Here is a 13,301-nt window from a genome sequence, read left to right as displayed (position 1 = left end):
GCAAGTCTGAGCCAAGGCCAGGGGGTGATCAACAGGAGGCAGGAGGCTGGAACTCAGTGCAGACAGAGTGAGCTTGCTGAGGGAAGGAAGTGACACACACTGTCAACTCACAACAGGACATACTTTCTCAAAGCACAGCATGGCATGGCTCACTTATCTTACCAAACCAAACTGACAAATGTAGGCTCAGGCATGACCTCAGCTGAAACTTTGCAGGCCAAACTGAAATCATTGGGCAGCTGGACTCCCAGGGGAATACTAGTGGAAGATTCCCTTGACTCATCGTTAAAAACCAACAATGTGACTGTGGATAGAAGAAGCCGTGGGGATCTGGGTGTTAAGTATCCTGGGAAGGGGGATGCAAGAAATCTGACTTTACGTTGGGCCACACTGAAAACCGACTGGGGCTGGTGGTCTGGGCCTCAGCATCCTTCAGGCTGCCTTCTGACTCAGGATTCTGCTAGCCATTTATCTAGATTCTTTGAAAGCCAAGAACAGGAGTTAGGAGCCTACTTTTGCATCAGCACTGGTGTGCGCGGGAGCCATTCACAGCCCCTCTGGCAGTTTCTCCACTCAGCAGAGCCTGTTCACCGGGACTTCGCTTTTGAAAAGAAAACCAGTGACTATTACTCATGAGCCGGCACGCAGCGCCACCTAGTGTCGTGAAGCCGTGTGTACTGTTCTTAGTGCCGAGCTTCCAGCCCTGACTGACTGTTGCAGGGTTCCAGCAGCTGGTGCACACACAGAACCTTTCCGCTCCGTCTGTGCATTTCCTATCTGATGTCCTAGCTATAGGCTCCTCTTCCCCTCTCATGCCTTTGTCCCCGATCTTTGTTTCTCTGTCATCTCTTTCTGGAAGAACATCAATTCCCATAGGTCAAACCACACACTGGGAGGAAAACAAAACAAAAAAGCCCAAACAAACAAACAAACAGACAGCCCAGCTTCTTCAACAAATGGTACTGGTCAAACTGGCTGTCTGCACGTAGAAGAATCACATAGATCTATATTTACAACACTACCCAAACTCCGTATGAAGCAAAGACCTCAACATAAAACCAGATACACTGAAACTGATAGAAGAAAAAATGGAAAATAGTTTTGAACTCATAGACACAGGAAAAGACGTTCTGAACTGAACACCATTAGCATAGACACTGAGAACATAATTCATAAATAGAACCTCATGAAAAGCTACTGTGTGGCAGAGGACATCATAACTCAGACAAAATAATAGACTACAGAATGGGAAAAGATTTTTTTTTTACCAACAATAGAGCGCTAATATCTCTAAAAGGTATAAAGAATGAAAAAACTGGACATCAAGAAAACAAGCAACCAAATTAAAAATGGGGTACATATATGAACAGAAAATTCTCAGCCGGGTGTGGTGGCGCATGCCTTTAATCCCAGCACTCGGGAGGCAGAGGCAGGCGGATTTCTGAGTTCGAGGCCAGCCTGGTCTACAAAGTGAGTTCCAGGACAGCCAGGAATACACAGAGAAATCCTGCCTCAGGAAAAAAAAAATCTCAAAAGAGGAAATACAAATGGCTGAGAAGTACTTAAAGAAATGTTCAGTATCGTTAGTCATCAGAGAAATGTAAATCAACTTTGAAATTTCATCTTATACCAGTCAGAATGATCAAGTTCAATAAAACAAGTGACAGCTTATGCTGGTGAGGATGTGGAGTGAGGGGTCCTCCATTGCTGGTGGGAGTGCATAACTTGCACAGCTACTATGGAAATCAGTGTGGTGACCCTCAGGGAGATGGGGATTGATCTATCTAAGATCCAACTATACCACTCTTGGGCATATACCCAAAGGATACTTCATGTTACTATACCATACTATACTGTACTATTCTATACCATACTATACTGTACTATACTATACATTACTTGCTCAACCATGTTCATTGCTGCTCTATTCATAATAACCAGAAATTGGAAACAGCCTGGATGTCCACCAATGGATGAATATATATTTTTAAATGTGATAAGTTTACATAATGGAATGCATTCAGCCATTAAAGAAAGAGTCATGAAATTTGCAGGTAGGAAATAAAAACATCATCCTGAATGAAGTAACCCAGACCCAGAAAGACAACTTCAGCATACGCTTGTTTGTTTGTGATGTTAGCTGTTGAGTCTTTAATAAGCAGGCTACCATCCAGATAACCACAGAGGTTTGGCAGAGAGTAAGGGACTAGCAGGGAGGGAGGGATATCCCTAGGAGGGGGTCATGGGGAAAACTAACACAATAGAAGTGTCCTAAATCTAAATGGAATAATCAAATAATGGGAGATGGAACCCCAACTGGACATTTCTGGTCACCAAATGAGCTTCTTGTGCTGGTAATGGGTTATATCTAATTGAGTTGTTGGCCAAAGGCATCCCATTGGAACTCCCAACCAACCCAGGCTATTGCCAAAGCTTTTGGCTGTTGTCCTTAAACTGATAGTAAAGCCCTATTCCCAAAGACAACAACCACACGACTCACTGAACACAGAGAAGTAGAGTGGATGCCTACACACAGCCATCACCCCATAGACTACTGTTCTGGATACTCGAGGGTGTTCAGCACACTACCGAAGGAGAAAGGTAACTAACTACCCATCAAGCTACAAAGTCTTTGAATCTACAATAATGACCTGCTTGTAAGATGTGCTAGGGCAATAGTGGCACAAAGCTTGTGGGGGTAACCAGCCAATATCTGATTTGAGTAAAGGCCCACTCCATGAGATGAACTATATCCCTGATACTGTTCTGGTGGTCAAGAACCAGAGACAAGATAGGCCAGGGACCTAGGGAAAAATCGAATACTCCTGCTCTGCTAAAGGAATGAACTAATAAAGTGTTACTCTAGAACATTCTGCTCTAGTCATAGATCGATGTCTTAACCTTCATCACAGAGGCTTCCTCCTGCAGTGGATGGAAACATACTGAGACGCACAGCCGGACAATGGACAGAGAGTGAGAGATCTTGGAGCAAGCACTCAGTCCTAAATGGGATGCCTGCATGAATTTCTTTCCCTCAGGACTCAAGAGAATCCTTTGAAAGAGGAGGCAGAAAAATTGTAAGATACAGACTGGATGGCAGACACTAAGGAAACAAGGCTTTCTAAACACAGTAGGGCCGACACACACAAGAGCTCACAGAGACTGTGGCAGCATGCACAGGGCCTCTGTGGGTCTGCACCAGATATGATCCCAGTGCCAAAAGAAGTGGACACAAGCCCTCATCTCTAATTCAGAAGCCATATCTAATTGATAACTGCTTGCAAATGAAAAAAAAAACAGTTTTTTTCCAACAGAGTCTCACTGGGGATACAAACCACTCTGAAAGCCTGGTCCCACATCCAACAGTAGATGACCAACACAAAATAAACTCAGTGCCATCTTTGGAGGATCTTTGTTGCCTAAGGTTTTTACAGGGCCCCTACTCCCAGTCTTACAGGCCCTTTGTGTATGTATTATGGCCTTTGGTTTTGTGCTCTTAGGGGAAGCCTGTGTGTACAAACGTGTGTCTCTGCATTTGTGTGTTTCATGCTTTTCTTTGGCTCTTTTCTTTGTTTGCTTTGCCCTATCTAGTTTTTTTTGTTTGTTTGTTTGTTTGTTTGTTTTACTTATTTCATTTTATTTTATTATCAGTCTTTAGATACCTGATGGTTTTCTAACAAGAGACCAAAAGGAGATGAATTCCAGTGGGAGGGGAGGTTGGGAAAATCTTGGAGGAGTTGGGGGAACTCACTGAATCTGGAACTCATGGATTCCGCCATATTGACTGGCTAGGGAGCTCTGTGGATTTTCCTGCATCTACTTCCCCAGTACTGGGATTACATCTTTTTTTCTTTTTGAGACAGGGTGTCTTAAGTTAGGTTTTCTACTTCTGTGATACAGTACTGACCAAAAGCAACTCGGGGAGGAAAGAGTTTATTTCATCTTATACTTCCAAGTAACAGTCCATCACTGAGGCAAGTCAGGGCAGGAGCTCAAGCAGAACAGGAACCTAGAGGCAGGAACTGAAGCAGAGGCCAAGAAGTAACACTGCTTACTAGCTTACTCACTATATTAGTCAGGGTTCTCTAGAGTAGCAGAACGTATAGAAATACATATGTAGACAGATAGATGTAGTTACATACACATACATCCATATATATGTGTATGTATACATATCTGTACATATATTTCATGGATATGTGCATATGTATATAAAGGGTATTTATTGGAATGACTTATAGGTTGTGGTCCAGATATTCCAACAATGGCTGGCTATGAATAGAGAATCTAAGAATCCAGTAATTGTTCAGTCCACAAGGCTTGATGTCTCATCGGGTCTTCAGTATACACTGGAATCCCAGAGAAGTAGACTCTGATGCCAGTGAAGAAATGGATGTGCTAGGAAGGAGACACTAGAGCAAAAGATCAAAGGCTTCCTTCTTCCATGTCCTCACATAGGCTTCCAGCAGAAGGTGTGGCCCAGATTCGAGGTGGGTTTTCTCAGGTCAGCTGATCTGGATTAAAGGTAGGTCTTCCTGCTTCAAATTAAGTAAAAATCCCTCTCAGGTGTGCCCTCCATTTTGGGGTTTTAGTTAATTCCAGATGTAGTCAAGTTGACAACCAAAAACAGCCATCACAAGTTCACCCCTTGTCAATTTGACATACAACCACATTGCCTTATTACAGGTTCATTTTCCAAATGAAAACGATAACCAGGTCACAATAATGCCCAAACTTAATATAAACTATCCCATATACAACTGCAAATGCATTATATATTTAACAGTTAGGTCATAATTGTGCCTAACATGATATAACTAACTACTCTTGTATAATTGCAAAGGCATTATAAATTAGAATAGGTCAAAATGCCCTTGAGGGAGATTCTTTTAGTATCTCAAGTTTAAATATGACAGCCATTGATATTCTCTAATTGATATTACATCATCATATGATAGAGAAAGTAAGGAAAAAAATCTGAATATCTGTACACATTCTTAACAAATACAATTGAAATATGTTAAATATAACCCTTGTTTCTATAACTGGTCATATGGTTTTAGCTGGTATTTATAACTACTTTCTTCTACTACCCATTCTGTATTTCCTCCTCCCTCTGTAAGCACCTCAGCAGGTCTTGCCTCTTTTCCTGGAGGAGTGACCCATACATTCATTCCTCATGGGTCTGTGTCCTTTGTCACCCTGCCTGGATTAGGTTGTTGTAGTTTCCCGTTAACTTTAATCTTAGGACATGGTAGCATCAAGACATGCCTTATAGGATCTCTTGCACTTCAGATATAAACTTTCTCACCTCCGTGGTTGCCCTGTTAATAAGGTTGAAGTCTGTCTTCTGAGCTCAGCGCAATATGGAGGACTCCCTTCATTGGCAGGCCACTTCTCTGACCTTGTCTGAGAAGTTCAACCCCACACACATCTTTACCTGCAGAGTGTCACATAAACCACAGGTTCAACTTCCTTTCTCATGATAAGAAATCATTCATCTAGCACCTGAGACCTGGAATGCCTCTTAATGCTAATAATGCATTTTGGTACAGAAAGACTTCAGCCAATGACCTTTGCCCTGCCTTTCTTAGGGTTTTACTGCTGTGAACAGACATCATGACCAAGGCAAGTCTTATAAAAACAACAACTAGGGTGAGAGTCTTAAGCCCATACCCACAGTGACACACCTATTCCAACCAGGTCACACCTATTCCAACCAGGTCATGCCTATTCCAACCAGGTCACACCTATTCCAATAAGGCCACACCTCCAGATGGTGCCACTCCCTGGTCCAAGAATATACAAACCATCACAGTCCCCAAAATTGCATAAGCCTTGAGTCACCCCAAGTAAGGTTGATCTGTCTCCCCTCAGCTGGTTCCCCCATCCCCACTCCTCCACCCCCTCTTCCCATGTCTCTATTCCCTTTGCCTTTGTGGACCAATATTGGTCAATGATCCCCGGAGCCAGAAAGGGTCATGCTCCATTGTAGAGAAGCAATCCAACTCCCGCCACCCCCACCCCTACCACCCCTGGTATTCTGGATCAATCACCCTTCCTAACACTGTTAATCTTTCCTTAGCCTGTTGGCTTAATCGCATCAGAAGCCTGGAGGAGTGATCCATCCAAGTGGCACGGCAATGTTTGTTGTGACTCTTTGCAGGAACACTCCCCTCTCTAGAACCAAAACTTCTAGGCCAGCAGAACTTAAGGTTGTGGGAACAAGAAGCAAAAACTGTCCTAGTGAGTCACTAGGAGTGACAGTGAGTAACACTAGTCCCTTGATTCCTGGACCTGGTCATCAAAGAAACCATACCATATGTTAGACACTGCTTCAAAACATATAGTACCTTCTGGGGAACTCTGCCCCAGCCCTCCAGGCTGCTGCCACCCATTCTGTAACTGTGTCTTCACAGGCCGTTCCACTTTTCTATCAGGACAGCTGCTTCAGGATGGTGGTAACCATCTTGGTTACCATGGTTACCATGGTACGAAAGGTAGATTCCATGATTATTTGCCCACTGTCACACTTCTCTAGCTGTGAAGTGATTTCCTTGGTCAGAAATAATACTGTGTGAGATACCATGACCATAAGGCTAAAATAAGATCCGTGGATGGTGGTTTTGCAGAAGCCTTATGTGAAGAAAATGCAAATCTATAACCAGAATATGTATCTACTCTAATAATGGCAAGGCATTGTCCTTTTCATGGAGGAAGTGGCCTAATATAGTTAAAGTGCCATCATGTCACTGGCTGGTCACCCTGGGGAATGGTGCCTTATCTGAGGCTCAGTGTTGGTCTCTTCTGCTGGCAGATCTGGCACTCAGCAGCTGTAGCCAGGTCCATTGGCTATAGCCCATGAGTAAGCAAGCAATTCCATATCTGGCTATGTCTCCTTCCAAACAAATAATATGACCTTGTGTTTTACCCAAAGTTCTGTCCACTGTGAATATTTCACCAGCATCTTTCACAGTTGTCCCAGAAACACGTTGTAAAGCTGCAGCTGTCCACTTGGTGAGTGGAAGCCCATGTTGAGCCCATATATAACCTCCACCTCCCCAATTCCAGCCACTTTGTCCATGGGCCCATTGGGCAGTGACAGGGATGGCGGGGGAAAGAGGCTGACTGTCCACAGAATGGGGTCATCCTGTCCTCTTGATTATTGAACTTCTCAGCTGAAGTCACTTTCTGATGAGCATCAGCATGGGGTACAAGTATCTTCACATAATTCATCAAGTTGGAAAGATTTACACCCATACTTCTTCCCCAGATGTCTTTCTCACCAGTTTTCCAATCGTACTCTTTCCAAGTCCCTGACCATCCAGCCAATCCATTGGCTATAGCCCATGAGTAAGCAAGCAATTCCGTATCTGGCTATGTCTCCTTCCAAACAAATAATATGACCTTGTGTATTACCCAAAGTTCTGTCCACTGTGAATATTTCACCAGCATCTTTCACAGTTGTCCCAGAAACACGTTGCAAAGCTGCAGCTGTCCACTTCTGAGGAGTGCTTACATAGCAGGCAGACCATTAGTAAACCAGGCCCAAGCCTTCTCTTTCCAAATCAATCAATCAATCGTAGCACACACCCCTGAGTCTATAGTTCATGCTTAGCACCAGAGAGCATTGTAATAGGAGTAAAATCCACAGGCATTTGGGCATCATCTCCAAGTAACTTGCTTGTGCCTTCAGGACCAGCTTGGGTCTATTCTCATATACACTTCCATTTGATAATAAATTCCTGTATATATGTTCTACTTTATGACTTGTTGGGTCAGATAGCACCCGGCTCATGATGGACAGCTGAGGTCCCATGGTACCTTGGTGGCCCATTGTCAAATGTTCAGTTTCCACTAAGGCCCAACCAGGCCAAGAGCTGCCTCTCAAAGGGAGAATAATTGTCTGCAGATGATGGTAGAGCCTTGCTCCAAAATCCCATATGATTCTGTGATTCACCTATAGGGGCCTGCCAAAGGCTCCAAACAGCACCCTATCTGCTACCAATACCTCAAGTACCATTGGGTTTGCTGGATCATGTGGTCTGAGTGGTAGTGTGGCCTGCACAATCAGTCCGAATCTGTTAAAGAGCCTTCTCCTGCTCCAGATCCCACTCAAAGTTAGTAGCTTTCCTAGTTACTTGATATATGGGCTGGAGTCACACACCCAAGTGAGGAGTGTGGTGTATCCAAAATCCAGTTGGTCCACTAAATGTTGTGTTTCTTTCTTGGTGGTGGGAGGAGCCAGGTACAATAACTTATCCTCTGCTTTTGAAGCAATATCTGCATGTCCCACACCACTGGATTCCTAAGAATGTCACTGAAGTTGAAGGCCCTTGAATTCTGTTTGGATTTATTGCCCATCCTCTGATACACAAGTATGTTGCCAGTGAGTCCAGAGTAGCTGCTCCCTCCTGCTCACTTGGTCCAGTCAGGACAATGTCATTGATATAGTGCACCAATGTGACATTTTGTGGAAGAGTCAGACAATCGAGGTCCCTTTTAACTAAGTTTTGACACAAGACAGGAGAGGTAATATATCCTTGAGGTAAAAATGTAAAGATATAGAGAGCACATTAATAAGAAATTAGAACAAGACTGAGTTGACTGTTACATTGAGGAGCAGCAGCTCCTGTCAGTTGTGTGTAGTAGATAAGAGCTGGAGGAGCAGCCAGCTCAGGCCAGCTCTGCAGCTCATGTCAGCCCTGTGTGTGGCAAATAAGAATGAAGTACATGAAGTTCTATGCAACGATGTCATGCTAGAGGGTGATTGCTCTTTGTAGCTAATAAAAGCAGAGGCCCACAGCAGGCAGGCAGAGACCCTGATGCTGTGACAGCGAAGACCATCATGCTGTCTGGCTCTCCAACCAGAGCACAACTGAGTCGAGATAAGAGGATCCAGAGGAAGGAGCCTCCACCTAAGACACACTGAGCCTTGCCTGTGAACCTCTCTGCCATTTGCTTTGGAATCAGGTACCCCATTAACGTTCTGTGAACTAATGCTTGTCATTTTAGTGAATAAACCTTGAGCTCAAACGGTATCTGGACTCTGTCTCTCCTTCGAAGTCTCAAACTGTGTGTGACTCTCGACAAAGGTATGTAGCTGGCCTTGCCAACTAAAAGCACATTGCTTATGGTGGTCCTTATGGACAGGTACCAAGAAAAAAAGCATTTGCTAGATCAATATCAGCATACTATGTACCAGGAGATGTTTTAATATGCTCAAGTAAGGACACCACAGCTGCAATTAGAATCACTACTTCATTGAGTTTTCGATAGTCAACCGTCATTCACCACAACCCGTCTGTCTTCTGCACTGGGGGAGATGTGGTAGGAACCAGCACCCCTGCATCTTTCAAGCTCTTGCTGGTGGTACTAATTTGTACAGCTCTTCCAGGGAAATGATACATGTTTTGTTTACTATTTTCCCTGGCAGAGGAGACACTAAAGGCTTCCATTTAACCTTTCTAACCAAAATAGCCCTCGGGGAACCAACTTCTAAGTAAAATCTATCCCAACTATACATTCTGGGACTGGGAATCAGCCACAGGATGAGTGTTGGGGCCACTGGACCTACTCTGAATAGAACTTCAGCCAAAACTCCATTAATCACCTGACTTCCAGAAGCCCCCGCTTTAACTTGAGAGCCACAATGTTGCTTGAGATCGCCTAGAATCAGTGTTAAGTCATAACCAGTATCCAATAGAGCCTGGAAAGTCTGGTGTTTCCTTTCTTCCGGGGACCAGTTACCCTTGTAAAATGCCCATAGGTTCCTCTGGGGAAGGACTGGAGAAAACGTAACAGTAAAACTTTTAGGTGTTTTCTCAAGGTCCTTTCTCAGGAAAACCTGGCTGTCCCTTCATTCAAGGGGTTCTGGGTCTACAAACTGGCTCGTGTCTGAAAATGGATTCACTGGCTGAGATTGCCACAATCCAATGTAGCCTTTCTTTCATTTGTTTGAGAAATTTTCTGCTTATACAGATCAAACAAAAATTCAGTGGGCTTCTTCTCTATTTCATGCCCGAAAATACCACAATTAAGTAATTCATACCAAGACTCCATGAGTGATGCCACCATAAAATTCACTTTGCCTGTGCTGAACACCACAGGTCAGGCCATTGTGAGCACTACCTTGTCTATGGCATCCATCACTACAGCTATCATCACTTTGCCTTTGGCAGCTCATTGCTGCCACCTGGTCCTTGCTACCTTGGGACCCAGTTAAACCCACTGCATTTAATTCACCCAACTGAGCAGCAGCATCTCCAACCCTAAGGTCTGGCACAAGGAAAAGGGCAACAACACAGCTCTTCAAATGAGCTGGTGCCCCTCTCACCAGTTTGCATCTTATAGAATTAGTAAAGGGAATTTCTTCTGGGCCTTTCCATTGTAGAGAATTAGGTTTTACCATAGCATTGTAATTTCCCTGAACCTTAAAATTCCTTCATCAACACTTAGGATACAGGCATCTCTGTAGGCATAATGTTATTGTACACTGCATAAAGACTAGTCTTTTATGATTCAAATGTTGATTTCTCTGCCCCCCTATCTGGTTGCAGTATGGGCATGACATTGGAATGCTTATGTAAGTACCTCCTGCCTAAATGTTGTGTAAACATTGTTCCCCATTTAGTCTCTGACTTGTCAATAAAAGCTGATCAGCCAATGTCTGAACAGAAGAGAGGATAGGGCTGGACTTCCAATCCCAGCCAGTGGAGGAGAAAGAGGAGAGGATTTGCCTGGTAAAGAGGGTCAGCGAGACACCATGGGAACACACAGAGAGAGCCAGACCAATACTAAAACACAAGTATTTTGGGGATTTTGACAGGGAGGTAGCCAGATTAGCTTAGAGGGATTGAATAGATTAATAACTGCTTAGCTACTAGGCTGTAAAGCTTATCAAATAAGTCTTATAGTCTCTGTCTCATTTATTTGGGAGCTAGCCAGGATAGAGAAAAGATTGTTGCTTTTTAAAAATGCTTTTACATGTCTCCAGCTCCTTTTCAGCAGGCCTTCTTTTGACAAGTGCTTCAGCCAACCGTTCAAATTTTAGATACCTGGGGCTGGTGAGATGGCTCAGTGGTTAAGAGCACCCGACTGCTCTTCCAAAGGTCAAGAGTTCAAATCCCAGCAACCACATGGTGGCTCACAACCATCCGTAACAAGATCTGGCGCCCTCTTCTGGAGTGTCTGAAGACAGCTACATGTACTTACATATAATAAATAAATAAATCTTTAAAAAAAAATTTTTTTAGATACCTTTCTTCACTGTGTGAGCTTCCATATTAAATTTACAATCTCCACCGAGAGGGGCCATATTGATAAACTCAGCCTGATCCACTTTTATGTTCTTATCCATTCCTTCACAGACTACTCAGACTTCTGCTTGAATGAATTAGCAAACACATTAAGCGCTTTCGTATCGCAGCGTGCCTCCTCACAGACGGCATCGCTAGGAGCCTTCTGTCCCTTAAGTCTAGTTATAGAGCTAGCAGTAACTACTGGTGGGTCCTGAGGGAGATCAGAACTGCCTTGCCTGGCATTTCCTTCAGACAAGGTCACTGCTGGTTTAGCAGTCAATGAAGGGTTAATTTCCTCTGTCAAAGATGAAAAGGGGAATATTTCAAGGGGTGAAGCTGAACATAGACTATTTACTTCCTCAAGTGAGAAAAACCCTTGAGAGTTTGAGGGATCAAAGTTCTCAGCATCAATAGGGTCTTCCCACACATCCCTAAGTAACAGGATCCTATTCTTTACTAATTAATGCCCTTACTTTTAACCACTGACACCCTCAGAGGCTGGGACTTGAGTTCTCTCTGTAATTCAGCCAACCTTATAATGAGGGCATCTCTCTCCACCCAGCATCTCTCTGGCTCCTTGTTGAATCTTGAGTCACTCTTGCTTCAGTCACTTTTTCAACACTATAACAAATGAAAACACAACACAGTTACTATGATTCCATGCTGTGCGCCTAGACTGGGCAGATCTACCGCTACACTACCATCTTCCACATCTATGAAACTCCTTAGAACTTGTGGCTTCTCCAGGCCATGTGCTTCTGCTCTGCTTTTCTCCTTCTTCCTCCTCCCTGTGTCCTCTCCCTCTTCCATTTTCTCCTTCTCTCTCTCATCTTCTGCTCCACCTTCCCTTTTATCTGCCCAATCATCAGCTCTCCTTTATTTTACAAATTAAGGTGGGAAGCAGGTTTACAGGAAATCACCTGAGTGCTGACTCAGTCCTTGTTCTCAACCACTCACAGGAGAACAGATTTAACATCAAATATAATTAGCCCCAGGTCTATCCACAACACTTCTCTCCCCCCACATCTCTGCATGACTTCTCCACTCCCTCTCAAATTCATGACCTTTTTCTCTAATAATTATCATCATTTTTGTCTTAATTATTATTGTATTATACACACACATATGTACATTATGCAACATGCTGATCTGCTAAGTCCAGTGTGTGTGTGTGTATGTGTGTGTGTGTGTGTGTGTGTGTGTGTTTAGGTCTGAGCACTTGGTGTTGGATAACCAGCTAAGGCTCTATCCCTGGAAAGACTAATTCTTCCTTTCTGAGAGCCTGTAGCTCTTTATCTAGGGTTGTAGGCCCATGAGATTTTCCCATCTATGTTGGTACATCAGGTGGTGTTGTCATTGTTCAGTTCTTGTTTGGGCAGCCACATTGTTGAGATTGCAGGGGTGTATCTTCTTTGTCACATCTAGAAGATATAGTTTGAACATAAAGTGTCTCTCAAGGCTCACATTTGGACACTTGGTCTCCAGCTGGTGGTACTGTTTTGGGATGGTTGTGAAACCCTTATGAAATGCAACCTCACTGGAGGGAGCAGGTCACCAGGGATGGGCCTCAGTTCACTCTCTGCTTCCTGACTGTGAATGCAGTGAGACAGGCTGCCCTCTTTCTGCCAGCATGCCCCTCCATCCATCCATCACAGAAGGTGTCTCCTAGGACTCTAAGCCGGAGTCAGCCTGTTTTCCCTTGAGTTGTTTGCCTTAGACATTGTGTCACAACAAGAAACACAACCGGTGCAAGAGAATAGGGGCTTTGTGGGGGTGGGGGCTCATGGGACTGGAGAGCAGAGAGGACAGTATGAGAGAGAGGGAGAGAAAGAAAGAGTTAGAGAGAGAGAACGGCTGAGGCCTGGAGAGACAAGATATACCTTTTAAAGGCACGTCCTCAATGATCTATTTCTGCCAGTGAGGTGCCGCCTCCTGGTTTCTCCCATCTCCCAATAATGACATCAAATCATGACTGCATTGATCCACTAATTCACTGACTAA

This window comes from Mus caroli, unplaced genomic scaffold, assembly GCF_978045245.1.
Source record: "Mus caroli unplaced genomic scaffold, Mus_caroli_1 scaffold_7, whole genome shotgun sequence".
Classification (NCBI taxonomy): Eukaryota; Metazoa; Chordata; class Mammalia; order Rodentia; family Muridae; genus Mus; species Mus caroli.
Note: the sequence above shows the minus strand (reverse complement) of the source record.